This window comes from Halichoerus grypus, chromosome X (assembly GCF_964656455.1).
Source record: "Halichoerus grypus chromosome X, mHalGry1.hap1.1, whole genome shotgun sequence".
Lineage (NCBI taxonomy): Eukaryota > Metazoa > Chordata > Mammalia > Carnivora > Phocidae > Halichoerus > Halichoerus grypus.
The window spans coordinates 68504777-68519181 of NC_135727.1; positions in this window are offsets into that span (position 1 = coordinate 68504777).

Sequence of the window (14405 nt, forward strand, 5' to 3'; positions counted from 1 at the left end):
CTAGGTCCATCCATGTTGTCACAAATAGCAAGATCTCATCATTTTTATTGCTGCACAATATTCCATTGTATACATAATGCTACATCTTCCTTAACCATTTGTCTATTGATGGGTACTTAGGTTGCTTCCATATCTTGGATAAAGGTAATTTTAAAAAATTTATTTAAATTCAATTTAACTAACATACATTGTATTATTAGTTTCTGAGGTAAAATTTAGTGATTCATCAGTTGCATACAACACCCAGTGCTCGTTACTTCATGTGCCCTCCTTAATGCCCATCACCCAATTACCCCATCCCCCCACCCACCACCTCCCCTCCAGAAACCCTCAGTTTGTTTCCTGTAGTCTCTTATGATATGCTTCCCCCTCTGTTTTCATCTTATTTTTCCTTTTCTTCCCCTCTGTTCATCTGTTTTGTTTCTTAAATTACACATGAGTGAAACCATATAATTGTCTTTCTCTGATTGACTTATTTCACTCAGCATAATACCCTCCAGTTCCATCCACATTGTTGCAAATGGCAAAATTTAATTCTTTTTGATGGCTGAGTAATAGTCCATTGTGTATGTGTGTGTATACATATATATACATATACATGTTATCCATTCATCTGTCTATGGACATCTGGGCTCTTTCCATATTTTAGCTATTGTGGACATTGCTGCTATAAACATTGGGGTGAATGTGCCCCTTCGAATCACTGTGTCCTTTGGATAAATACCTAGCAGTACAATTGCTGGGTCATAGGGTAGTTCTATTTTTAACTTTTTTTTTTAACTTTATTTATTTATTTTTAAAAATTTTATTATGTTATGTTAGTCACCATACAATATACCATTGTTTTTTTTTTTTTTTTTAAAGATTTTATTTATTTGAGAGAGAGAGAATGAGAGAGAGCGAGTACATGAGAGGGGGGAAGGGTCAGAGGGAGAAGCAGACTCCCTGCTGAGCAGGGAGCCCGATGCGGGACTCGATCCCGGGACTCCAGGATCATGACCTGAGCCGAAGGCAGTCGCTTAACCAACTGAGCCACCCAGGCGCCCTATACCATTGGTTTTTGATGGGGTGATCCACGATCCATTGTTTTTGTATAACACTCAGTGCTCCATGCAGTATGTGCCCTCCTTAATACGAATCACCGGGCTAACCAATCCCCCCTCCCTCCTCCCCTCTAAAACCCTGTTTGTTTCTCAGAGTCCATAGTCTCTCATGGTTCATCTCTCCCTCCAATTCCCCCCCCCCCCGCATTTTTCCCTTCCTTCTCCTAATGTCCTCCATGCTATTCCTTATGTTCCACAAATAAGTGAAACCATATGATAATGACTTTCTCTGCTTGACTTAGTTCACTTAGCATAATCTCCTCCAGTCCCATCCATGTTGATGTAAAAGTTGGGTATTCATCCTTTCTGATGGCTAATATTCCATTGTATATATGGACTACATCTTCTTTATCCATTCATCTGTTGAAGGGCATCTTGGCTCTTTCCACAGTTTGGCTATTGCGGACATTGCTGCTATGAACATTGGGGTGCATATGGCCCTTCTTTTCACTACATCTGTGTCTTTGTGGTAAATACCCTGGAGTGCAATTGCTGGGTCATAGGGTAGCTCCATTTTTAAATTTTTGAGGCACCTCCACACTGTTTTTCAAAGTGGCTGTACCAACTTGCATTCCCACCAACAGTGTAAGAGGCTTCCCCTTTCTCCACAACCTCTCCAACATTTGTTGTTTCTTGCCTTGTCCATTTTTGCCATTCTAACTGGTGTAAGGTGGTACCTCATTGTGGTTTTGATTTGGATTTCCCTGATGGCTAATGATGATGAACATTTTTTCATGTGTCTGTTAGTCATTTGTATGTCTTCTTCAGAGAAGTGTCTTTTCATATCTTCTGCCCACTTTTTGACTTGATTAATTGTTTTTTGGGTGTTGAGTTTGAGAAGTCCTTTATAGATCTTGGATACCAGCCCTTTATCTGTAGTGTCATTTGCAAATATCTTCTCCCATTCTGTGGGTTGCCTCTTTGTTTTGTTGACTGTTTCCTTAACTTTTTGAGGAACCTCCATACTGTTGTCCAGAGTGGCTGCACCAGTTTGCATTCCCACCAGTAGTGTAAGAGGGTTCCCCTTTCTCCGCACCCTCACCAACATCTGTTGTTTCTTGAGTTTTTAATTTTAGCCATGCTGACTGGTGGGAGGTGGTATCTTATGGTGGTTTTGATTTGTATTTCCCTGATGATGAGTGATGTTGAGCATTTTTTCATGTGTCTGTTGGCCATCTGTATGTCTTCTTTGGAGACTTGAAAGTTTTCTGCCTGTTTCTTGACTGTTTTTTGTTTGTTTTATTTTTTGGGTGTTGAGTTTGGTAAGTTCTTTATAGATTTTGGATACTAGTCTTTTATCTGACAAGACATTTGCAAATATCTTCTCCCATTCCGTAGGTAGCCTTTTAGTAATAAAGGTAATTTTTAAAGGTTTTTTATTGCCATCAGTTCTTGGGTTTGCCACAGTCTTTCTCCCAGGACCAGCATTCCTAATGGTGATGTTCCATTTACCCACTCTGATTTCTTTTCCATGTGTACTCTGGATCAAAATCATAACTTCTATAGAGTGCTAGAGTGATGAAAGTTCTCATCACTTGAATGCATAAGGAAAGATAAAGGAATAGGAGAATATAGCGTAGGGTAGGAAAGAAGTTGGATTGAGCAGACTTGCAGATAGCTAACTAAATTAGAACTGTCATTTCTGTGGGGAACTCAGTGGTGAGGAAGCAGAATTTGCAGATAGAATGAAAAAACCTTATTTCTCTGGAAGAAAAATAAATGGAAGAGGAATGTAAAGGTAGGATGGGTTTTGAAGGCCTCACTTTTTAATATACAAAAAACAATTAGATCTCCCCAGACTTAGAATAAATCCCATCCCCTTTCCCTTTCAGAATTTTTTTAACAGTCAATGATTCTAAAAATATCCCTGGAATGCCATCTATGTTTTGAGAATAGAGGAAGAGATGTGGAATCCATTTATGATGGTGAGCTACTGTGCCCTCCCATTCCCATGGGACATTTGGCGATAATGCTGGAGGTTAAGAAACTGCTCTTTTATGACTGCAGATAGACTCATCTTCATAGTGTGGTTTTATTCCCTCACTCCAATTAGATTCCATTGGATTTTGTGCAGGAGGGTGTTAGCCATGTAATTCTCAGAGTAATTAGAATTGTATATATAAATGCACATAATAAAAATGAGGCACCTGAAGTCCAGAGAACATGACTTGCTCAATGTCACAATATAAACATAGCTGAGGTGAACCCAGATCTAAGATCGCTTGATGTCTAAATTAGTCCTTTTCTCACTATATATTCCATATAGCCTCTCTTATGAGAGAGGAAACATTTTTATGAGAAGAGTTTGGATTATGAATAGCTTATAGTTAGGAATAGCTCTCCCTAATTATAACTAACCTTCAGCAGAGTACTTCATGTCATTATGTTCATGGAGAAAGTCTTACAGACTACCCAAAGGCCGGATTATAGTAATTGTACAGCATTCTTGGGAATCATTGCCTGAGTTTACATTTTGCTTTTGCAACGTACTGTGTCATTAAATCTCTGCTTTTGTTTCCTCATTAGTAATATTGAGATGATGACAGTACCTATCTCATAGAATGTCAGTTTTAAATTTGGAAATGCATGTAAGTACAACAGTGTTTGTCACGTAGTAAGCAAATAAATGCTAGATATAATAATAATTTAACTATATGGTTGAAGTGGGTATAACCACTTTTTGATAATTCACCCAGACGCAGTATAAGTGAATTCTTATTGGGATTGGGGGTTGAAAGACATAGCAAGGATTTTCCAAAGAATGGGCCAAAAAGCCTTCGAGAAACCACAGTTTGCCCATGATCTTACAGCTATTTTTATGCACATGGTCATCTTGGGCCTGTAAGGAAGAACTTGCCATTTTTACTGTGTGTAAAAACATTGTTCCAAGGGGACAGATACTATTCAAGTAAGAGAATTGTGAAAAATATGTGTCTATAAAGGACAGGATTTGGAACTCGGAGTTTTTTTTATATCTCTTCTTCACGCGTGATTCACATTTTACCTCAACTTAAAGCAGATGCAGGAGACTGCCTAGCAAATCTTGTTATAGACCAACTGGAAAAGAAATGCAGTGACCTTCAAATTGCTATGAGAATGAGGCACCTCTAGTTAAGATGAATCTTCCAATCTTAGAATAGGATTGAACCTGGAGTTGAAAGTCAAGGGGTCATGAAGGAACTCTTTTTGGCATTGATAAAAATTTCTAGCCCCGAAGACATGGACAAAAATGGATGATTAAAGAATCCCTAGAAAATGATTATAAACGTTGATCTTCCAGACACTAGAGAATCCTTCAAATGATGCCTCCTGCCTTGCTGAGTGGGGGTGGTGGTTGTTCAAATTTGGTGTCTAAAACAAAGTAGTCTGAACAGCTTGGAGAAAGACAAAAGTGTTCTGTCCATCCCCTTTCCTCTGATCCCAGCCCATACCTCCTCTAGCTCAGAGGTAGGGTCTGAAGCAGGCAAAAAACTATTTTTCTTCTATTACTACTAGGCAGCTGAAACTATCAAATTCCCTTTCTCCCCTCCACTTCCTCATTGTGACCTCCCTTTTTGTATCCATTTTTGACTTATTATATCACTACAAAACAGGACAAAAAGTGGCTGGGTGTAGGCAAGAATTGAACTGAGAACAGTCTGAAAAAACCCTTACTTGGACCTGCTCATGGTGAGAATCCAGTCATTGTGCTAGAGTAGTCGCAGGTGCTACTGCCTGAAGAACTGGAGGCCTTCTCTGGCTTAATAACCAACCAATGGTATTCGGTATGTGGACATAAGGGAGTAGTTGAAACCGAGTCTGCAGGGAGGTAGTAAGACCATGAGAGAGGTAGTTGTCAGAGTACCTTGGATGAAACCATTTTATTATCCCAAATCCATCTTCTCACTGTCACCCCTTTCTTGCTTGAATAATCATTGGAAAGAAAAGGCTTAGCTAGGGCACCTGGGTGGCTCAGTTGGTTAAGCGACTGTCTTCGGCTCAGGTCATGATCCTGGAGTCCCGGGATTGAGTCCCGCATCGGGCTCCCTGCTCAGCAGGGAGTCTGCTTCTCCCTCTGACTCTCCCCCCTCTCATGCTATCATTCTCTCTCTTTCAATAAATAAATAAAAATCTTAAAAAAAAAAGAATAGGGCTTAGCTGGGAATTAAGTTATTCTTGAACTCCAAGATGTGGTGAAAGATATAGACGTGGTTTTAGCTATCTTGTCTTTACTAAGCTATTGCCTTCAAAGGGAAGAGAATAAAGAATATAGCTGCCACTGACTAATATTGGCTCAACCACACTCTGAAGGAGGGGACCTTCTTTAAAAGCTACTACCTATTTCTTGATACAGCAACTAACATTATTTTAGGGTTAGAACCCAAAAGCCCCCATTAGGACAAGGGCTCTGGCCATGGGCACCTAAGGGTTGAGAAACAGGACATGAGATAAGGGACTTAATTGAACTATTGCCAAATAGAAATTACCACTGATTATGATAGATGACAAGTTGGCTTTGGAGAAAACTCAGATTAATAGCAAATCCTGCCATTTTCAGCAAAAGAGAGTGCTGGAATTCTACAATGTTCACAGAAAATAGCTCTAGTAACAGCAGCCCCATTAGGCACTAGGTTGATAACCAGTACCCAAAGATACAATAGTTATAACATTAGCTACTCTGGAAAGACTAAGAAAAAGCCAAAGCAAAGCCCTAACCATGACTTCCCTTCCATATCTAATCTGGAATCAGAAGTACTTTTATTTCTTCCCTTCTATTTCTTGTCCTTTCCCTACATTGCTAAGGAGAGTGCAATGGCCAGAAGACAGTCTGGATGATCTACAAACAGCCCCAAGATTAAGCAGTGAATAAATACACCATGTGGAAAATAAGCAATAGAATAGTCAATATCATGATTATGCTTCCAGTCAATATCATGATTATGCTAAGTCAGGCACTTGTCCCATTTTATGTCTTTTTTGGGGGCGGTGCAGTATTTTTTTTAAATTTTATTTTGTTATGTTATGTTAGTCACCATACAATACATCATTAGTTTTTGATGTGGTGATCCACGATTCATTGTTTTCGTATAACACCCAGTGCTCTATGCAGTACGTGCCCTCCTTAATACCCATCACTGGGCTAACCCATCCCCCCACCGCCCTCCCCTCTAAAACCCTCAGTTTGTTTCTCAGAGTCCATAGTCTCTCATGGTTCATCTCTCCCTCCAATTTACCCCCTTCATTTTTCCCTTCCTTCTCCTAACGTCCTCCATGCTATTCCTTATGTTCCACAAATAAGTGAAACCATATGATAATTGACTTTCTCTGCTTGACTTAGTTCACTTAGCATAATCTCCTCCAGTCCCATCCATGTTGATGTGAAAGTTGGGTATTCATCCTTTCTGATGGCTAATATTCCATTGTATATATGAACCACATCTTCTTTATCCTTTCATCTGTTGAAGGGCATTTTGGCTCTTTCCACAGTTTGGCTATTGCGGACATTGCTGCTATGAACATTGAGGTTCATATGGCCCTTCTTTTCACTACATCTGTGTCTTTGTGGTAAATACCCTGGAGTGCAATTGCTGGGTCATAGGGTAGCTCTATATTTAATTTTTTGAAGCACCTCCACACTGTTTTCCAAAGTGGCTGTACCAACTTGCATTCCCACCAACAGTGTAAGAGGGTTCCCCTTTCTCCACAACCTCTACATCATTTGTTGTTTCTTGCCTTGTCCATTTTTGCCATTCTAACTGGTGTAAGGTGGTATCTCAATGTAGTTTTGACTTGAATTTCCCTGATGGCTAATGATGATGAACATTTTTTCATGTGTCTGTTAGCCATTTGTATGTCATCTTCAGAGAAGTGTCTGTTCATGTCTTCTGCCCATTTTTTGACTTGATTACTTATTTTTTGGGTGTTGAGTTTGAGAAGTTCTTTATAGATCTTGGATACCAGCCCTTTATCTGTAGTGTCATTTGCAAATATCTTCTCCCATTCTGTGGGTTGCCTCTTTGTTTTGTTGACTGTTTCCTTTGCTGTGCAGAAGCTTTTTATCTTGATGAAGTCCCAAAAGTTCATTTTTGCTTTTGTTTCTCTAGCTTTTGGAGATGTATCTTGAAAGAAGCTGCTGTGGCCGATGTTAAAGAGATTATTGCCTATGTTGTCTTCTAGGATTTGATGGATTCCTGACTCACATTGAGGTCTTTCATCCATTTTGAGTTTATCTTTGTGTACAGTGTTAGAGAATGGTCGAGTTTCATTCTTCTGCATGTGGCCGTCCAATTTTCCCAGTACCATTTATTGAAGAGACTGTCTTTTTTCCATTGTATATTTTTTCCTGCTTTGTCAAAGATTATTTGACCATAGAGTTGAGGGTCCATTGGTCTATATGTCTGTTTTTGTGCCAGTGCCATGCTGTCTTGGTGATCACTGCTTTGTAATATAGCTTGAAATCGGGCAATGTGATGCCCCCAACTTTGTTTTTCTTTTTCAACATTTTCTTGGGGATTCGGGGTCTTTTCTGATTCCATACAAATTTTAGGATTGTTTGTTCCAGCACTTTGAAAAATGTCATTAGAATTTTGGTCTGGATGGCGTTGAAGGTATAGATTGCTCTGGGTAGCATAGACATTTTAACAATGTTTATTTTTCTGATCCATGAGCATGGAATGTTTTTCCATCTTTTTGTGTCTTCTTCAATTTCTTTCATGAGTCTTCTGTAGTTCCTAGAGTATAAATCCTTTACCTCTTTTGTGAGGTTTATTCCGAGGTAGCTTAAGGTTTTTGGTGCTATTGTAAATGGAATCATTTCTCTAATTTCTCTTTCTACAGTTGCATTGTTAGTGTATAAGAAAGCAGCTGATTTCTGTGCATTGATTTTGTATCCTGCCACTTTACTGAATTGCTGTATGAGTTCTAGTAATTTGGGGGTGGAGTCTTTTGGGTTTTCCACATAAAGTATCAGGTCATCCGCAAAAAGAGAGAGTTTGACTTCTTCTTTGCCAATTTGAATACCTTTGATTTCTTTTTGTTGTCTGATTGCTGTTGCTAGGACTTCTAGTACTATGTTGAACAATAGTGGCGAGAGTGGGCATCCTTGTTGTGTTCCTGATCTTAAGGGAAAGGCTCTCAGCTTTTCCCCATTGAGCATGATATTCGCTGTGGGTTTTTCATAGATGGATTTTATGAACTTGAGGAATGTTCCCTCTATCCCTATACTCTGAAATGTTTTAATCAGGAAAGGATGTTGTATTTTGTCAAATGCTTTTTCTGCATCAATTGAGAGGACCATATGGTTCTTCTCTCTCCTCTTATTAATGTGTTCTATCACATTAAATTGATTTGCGAATGTTGAACCACCCTTGCATCCCGGGGATAAATCCCACTTGGTCGTGGTAGATGATCCTTTTAATGTATTGTTGGATCCTATTAGGTAGGATTTTGTTGAGGATTTTGGAATCTATATTCATCAGGGATATTGGTCTGAAATTTTCCTTTTTGATGGGGTCTTTGCCTGGTTTGGGGATTAAGGTAATGCTGGCCTCATAGAATGAGTCTGGAAGCTTTCCTTCTGTTTCTATTTTTTGAAACAGCTTCAGGAGAATAGGTATGATTTCTCCTTTGAACGTTTGGTAGAATTCCCCAGGGAATCCATCAGGCCTGGACTCTTGTTTTTTGGGAGGTTGTTGATCACTGCTTCAATCTCGTTACTGGTTATTGGCCTATTCATGTTGTCAATTTCTTCCTGTTTCAGTCTTGGCAGCTTATAGGTTTCCAGGAAGGCCTCCATTTCATCCAGATTGCTCAGTTTATTGGCATATAGTTGTTAATAATAATTTCTAATAATTGTTTCTATTTCCTTGGTGTTAGTCATTATCTCTCCCCTTTCATTCATAATTTTATTAATTTGGATCCTTTCTCTTTTCTTTTGGATAAGTCTGGCCAGTGGTTTATCGATCCTATTAATTCTTTCAGAGAACCAGCTTCTAGTTTCATTGATCTGATCTACTGTGTTTCTGGTTTCTAGTTCATTGATCTCTGCTCTAATCTTAATTATTTCTCTTCTAATTTGTGGATTAGGCATCATTTGTCACTTTTTCTCTAGTTCTTTAAGGTGCAGAGTTAGTTGGTGAATTCGGGATTTTTCTATTTTTTTGAGTGAGGCTTGGATAGCTATGTATTTCCCTCTTAGGACCGACTGCCTTTGCAGTGTCCCATAGGTTTTGGACTGATGTGTTTTCGTTCTCATTGGTATCCATGAATTTTTAAGCTCTTCTTTGATTTCTTGGTTGACCCAAACATTCTTGAGCAGAGTGGTCTTTAGCTTCCAAGTGTTTGAATTTCTGCCAAACTTTATCTTGTGATTGAGTTCCAGTTTTAAAGCATTATGGTCTGAGAATATGCAGGGAATAATCTCAATCTTATGGTATCGGTTGAGACCTGATATGTGACCCAGTATGTGGTCTATTCTGGAGAAAGTTCCATGTGCAGTCAAGAAGAATGAGTATTCTGTTGTTTTAAGGTGGAATGTTCTGTATATATCTATGAGGTCCATCTGGTCCAGTGTGTCATTCAAAGCTCTTGTTTCTTTGTTGATTTTCTGCTTAGATGATCTGTCTATTGCTGAGAGTGGAGTACTGAGGTTTCCTACAATTAATTATTGTTATCAATATGACTCTTTATTTTGGTTAACAGTTGGCTTATGTAGGTGGCTACTCCCATGTTGGGGGCGTAGATATTTACAATTGTTAGATCTTCTTGTTGGATAGACCCTTTAAGCATGATATAGTGTCCTTCTATACCTCTAACTACAGTCTTACCTTAAAATCTAATTTGTCTGATATAAGAATTGCTACCCCAGCTTTCTTTTGAGATCCGTTGGCATGGAAGATGGATCTCCATCCCTTCACTTTCAGTCTGGATGTATCTTTAGGTTCAAAGTGAGTCTCTTGTAGGCAGCATATGGATAGGTCCTGTCTTTTGATCCAATCTGCAACCCTGTGCCATTTTACGGGAGCATTTAGGCCATTCACGTTGAGAGTGATTATTGAAAGATATGAATTTATTGTCATCATGTTGCCTGTGAAGTCCTTGTTTCTATAGATTGTCTCTGTAAATTTCTGTTCCATATCACTCTTGGGGTCGTTCTCCTTTTATAGAACCCCCCTTAATATTTCTTGCAGGACCGGCTTAGTGGTCACATATTCTTTCAGTTTCTGCCGTTCTTGGAAGCTCTGCATCTCTCCATCCATTCTAAATGACAGCCTTGCAGGATAAAGTTTTCTTGGCTGCATGTTCTTCTCATTTAGTACCCCGAATATGTCTTGCCAGGCCTTCCTGGCTTGCCAGGTTTTTGTGGATAGGTCTGACGTTATTCTGATGTTCCTCCCTCTGTACATAAGGAATCTCTTCCCCCTTACTGCCCTTAAGATGGTTTCCTTGGTTCTAAGATTTGTGAGTTTTACTATTACATGCTGGGACGGTGGCCTGTTTTCCTTGATCTTGGGAGGGGTCCTCTCTGCCTCTAAGACACGAATATTTGTTTCATTCCCCAGATTAGGGAAGTTCTCAGCTACAATTTGCTCAAATATATCTTCTAGTCCTCTCTCTCTCTCCACCCCCTCTGGGATTCCAATAATTCTGACATTGGAACGTTTCATGCTGTCACTTATTTCTCTGATTCTATTTTCACGGATTCTGATTTGTTTTTCCCTTGCCTCCTCTTTTCCCTTTTTATCTATTAAATTGTCTTCCAGGTCACTAATTCATTCTTCTGCCTTACTTACCCTAGCTGTTAGATTATCTAGATTAGATTGGATCTCATTGATAGCATTTTTAAGTTCTGCCAATTCAGCTTTCATTTCTGCCCTTAGAGACTCTATGTTGCTATTAATTGATTTCTCCATTCTAGCTATTGTCTTCACAATTGCTAGACTGAATTCCATCTCCAACATCTTGGTTATATCTGAATCCATTTGTAAATCTGTGGCATAAATCATAATCTCTGAGTCTTTCCTATTTTGGGGGTTCTTCCTTCTAGTCATTCTGTTGAGGGGTGGTTGAGGGAATGTATAGAGTCCAAATTATTGACCACAACCCAAGCAAGATGCACCTGTTTTATAGGGACCTTAGGGTTGCTGCCCTCTTGTTTTTCCAGGCTGTGTTCTGGGGGAGGGGCCTGTTGCACTGTTACTCAGGCAACCCTGTTTGGGCAGAGTTGCCCTGGCCCCTATGGCAGGGGATGGGCTCAGTGAAAACTGGTATTTTGGGGCTTTTGTTCTCTGGTGGCTTTCCCCAGTGGTTTTTCTCATCTCTTCTGAGAGTCAGAGCAGAAGAGACTATTTCTAACCCTCTGCCTCAGAGCAGAGAGATCGCAGTCTGTTCTTCAGTGAGCTCTCCAGGCCACACTATCTCCGTTTCTGTCTGTGCTGCTATAAACTGCTGCATCCTGGGTTGTGCGTGCCTCTGCAGTGTTCCCAGTCCTCGCCTCCAGGTCAGAGCTTGTCTCTGCCCTTTGTGCTTCTGAAACCGCCAGCTGCCCCCAGCTCGCAGGCATGCCCCCCCCTCCAGTTTCCATCCGGGGGGCTGCCCTAAAGTCCTTTCCCCACTGGTCTGCAAGTCTGTGCCCCATCCTCAGCACAGGAAGCTATCGCTCACCAGCGGTTTAGGACCCCCATGGCCAGGCTCCCTCCTGCTGCCATTTATCCTCCAATATCTGCTTGTGGAATCAGGGCTCCCCACTTCCTACCTCAAAACCAACCACCTGCGATATTCTGTTTTTAAAAATCCAGATCTATCTTCTTACATCTCAGGCTGATTTCGTGGGTGTTCAGAGTGGTCTGGTAGGTATCCAGCTCAATTCTGGGGACCAGTTGGAATAGGGTCCCCTACTCCTCCCCATTTTATGCCATTCTTTTTTTTTTTTTTTTTTTGACAGAGAGATAGAGAGCACAAGTAGGCAGGGTGGCAGGCAGAGGGAGAGGGAGAAGCAGGCTCCCCTCCGAGTGGGGAGCCCAATGCAGGACTCATCCCAGGACCCTGGGATCATGACCTGAGCCAAAGGCAGACACTTAACTGACTGAGCCACCCAGGTGCCCCCATTTTATGCCATTCTTAATTGAGTCAGAAACAATGCTCAGTTCCCTCTTTTGAATGCCAATCACTGAGCATTTTTTCCTCCATCAGGTTATTTTTTGATTGATTTTTTTTTTTTACCTGCCCATCTTTGGAATAAGGCATGTTGGAGGAATGACCAGTCTTAGAGGAAATAAGCCTGTAAGGGAAGTTACAGAAGTGGCAGCAGGCTTTAGGATAGCAAGCCACAGAAGGACCCTGTTATCAAGCAAGGGCTCCCATATCCTAGGGGCCCAAAACATGTTAGTTTGGTGGGGAGGAGTGTGCACATTTATCTGATAGGCTGATTAACCAGATACCAATGCCATTTAGTTGCCTCTATAACCCTGGCCTGTATTGTGACCCTTTCTCACCTTAGTGTTTACAGCTTTTACCTTGCCAAGTTCTGCCTGTCCATTTCTTAATATCTCTGGAACACCACAATCTCACTTTTATAGAGCTAGCATTGCATATAGGTAGAGCTATATAGTGCCTATGTGGTGCGACTTCCAAAGTACAAGAAGGCCTTATTTCTCAAACCTGTATTTCCCCTTCCTGGTAGCTGATGTCTGAAATCCCATTATTTAGAGATGAGTCATTGATTCTTTAATATGTGACAAAACGGACTATGTTTATTTCGTTTTTGTACCTGCACACAATCTAACAACAGTGCCTTGCCCATAGGTGATGCTCAACAAATATCTGTTGAATTTGACCTAAACTTCAGAACACGCTAGGAGAGAAAACATGATTTTCATTTCATACATAAGGCAAGATCAGCAAATACATCACAGTTTCTTTCTCCCCACCCATGGCAGATAGTATTAAACAATTTTGGCACTTACTCCTCCTACACTTAGTCCCTAGAGACTGCTAGTTGCCCACAAAAATACAATCTTCCTTTCTTGCTTGACATGTGGCTGTCCAGCTAGACTATAATTCCCAGCCTCCTTTGCACTTATATGTATGCAGATGATTGTTATAACCACTGAAATGTGAGTGGAAGTGATGTGTGCCATTTCTGGGCCTGGCTCTTGAGACTTAGCATATTATTACCTCTCCACTCTCTCACCTTTTCCCAGCACCTGCATCATAGACATAATAGATATCTACCTTCAACCATAAAGATGACAATCATTCCGTATGAGATGGAAGTACAATTACTTGGTAAGAAAGCAAGTCCCTGAATGACTAAGAAATAAAGCTGCCCCTCTGACCTGAATTTTCTACATTGGGAGTGTCATGTAGGAAAGAGAATATTTGTCTAAGTCATTGAATTGTGGATTTTCATCCTTACAGGAACCCACTCTTCTTCCCATGACTCAAAACAACTGGATACAGCCCCATAATCCTTTACATAGCATTTCAGGTAGTTGCTATTAATAATTTAGAGTTGGCATGCAAGATAAAATTTACTTACCATACTAGCACTAAAGGATAAAATTTTAAAAGCAGATCTATACAGAGAATGAAACTCAACCATTCTCTATCACCATACACAAAGATAAACTCAAAATGGATGAAAGACCTCAATGTGAGACAGGAATCCATCAAAATCTTGGAGGAGAACATAGGCAGTAACCTCTTTGACATCAGCCACAGCAACTTCTTTCAAGATACATCTCCAAAGGCTAGTGAAACAAAAACAAAAATGAACTTTTGGGACTTCATCAAGATAAAAAGCTTCTGCACAGCAAAGGAAACAGTCAACAAAACAAAGAGACCACCCACAGAATGGGAGAAGATATTTGCAAATGACACTACAGATAAAGGGCTGGTATCCAAGATCTATAAAGATTCTCAGATTCAACATCCAAAAAACAAATAATCAAGTCAAAAAATGGGCGGAAGACATGAACAGACACTTCTCTGAAGATGACATACAAATGGCTAACAGACACATGAAAAAAGGTTCATCATCATTAGCCATCAGGGAAATTCAAGTCAAAACTACATTGAGATACCACCTTACACCAGTTAGAATGGCAAAAATTGACAAGGCAAAAAACAACAAATGTTGGAGAAGTTGTGGAGAAAGGGGAACCCTCTTACACTGTTGGTGGGAATGCAAGTTGGTACAGCCACTTTGGAAAACAGTGTGGAGGTGCTTCAAAAAATTAAATATAGAGCTACCCTATGACCCAGCAATTTCACTCCTGGGTATTTACCCCAAAGATACAGATGTAGTGAAAAGAAGGGCCATAT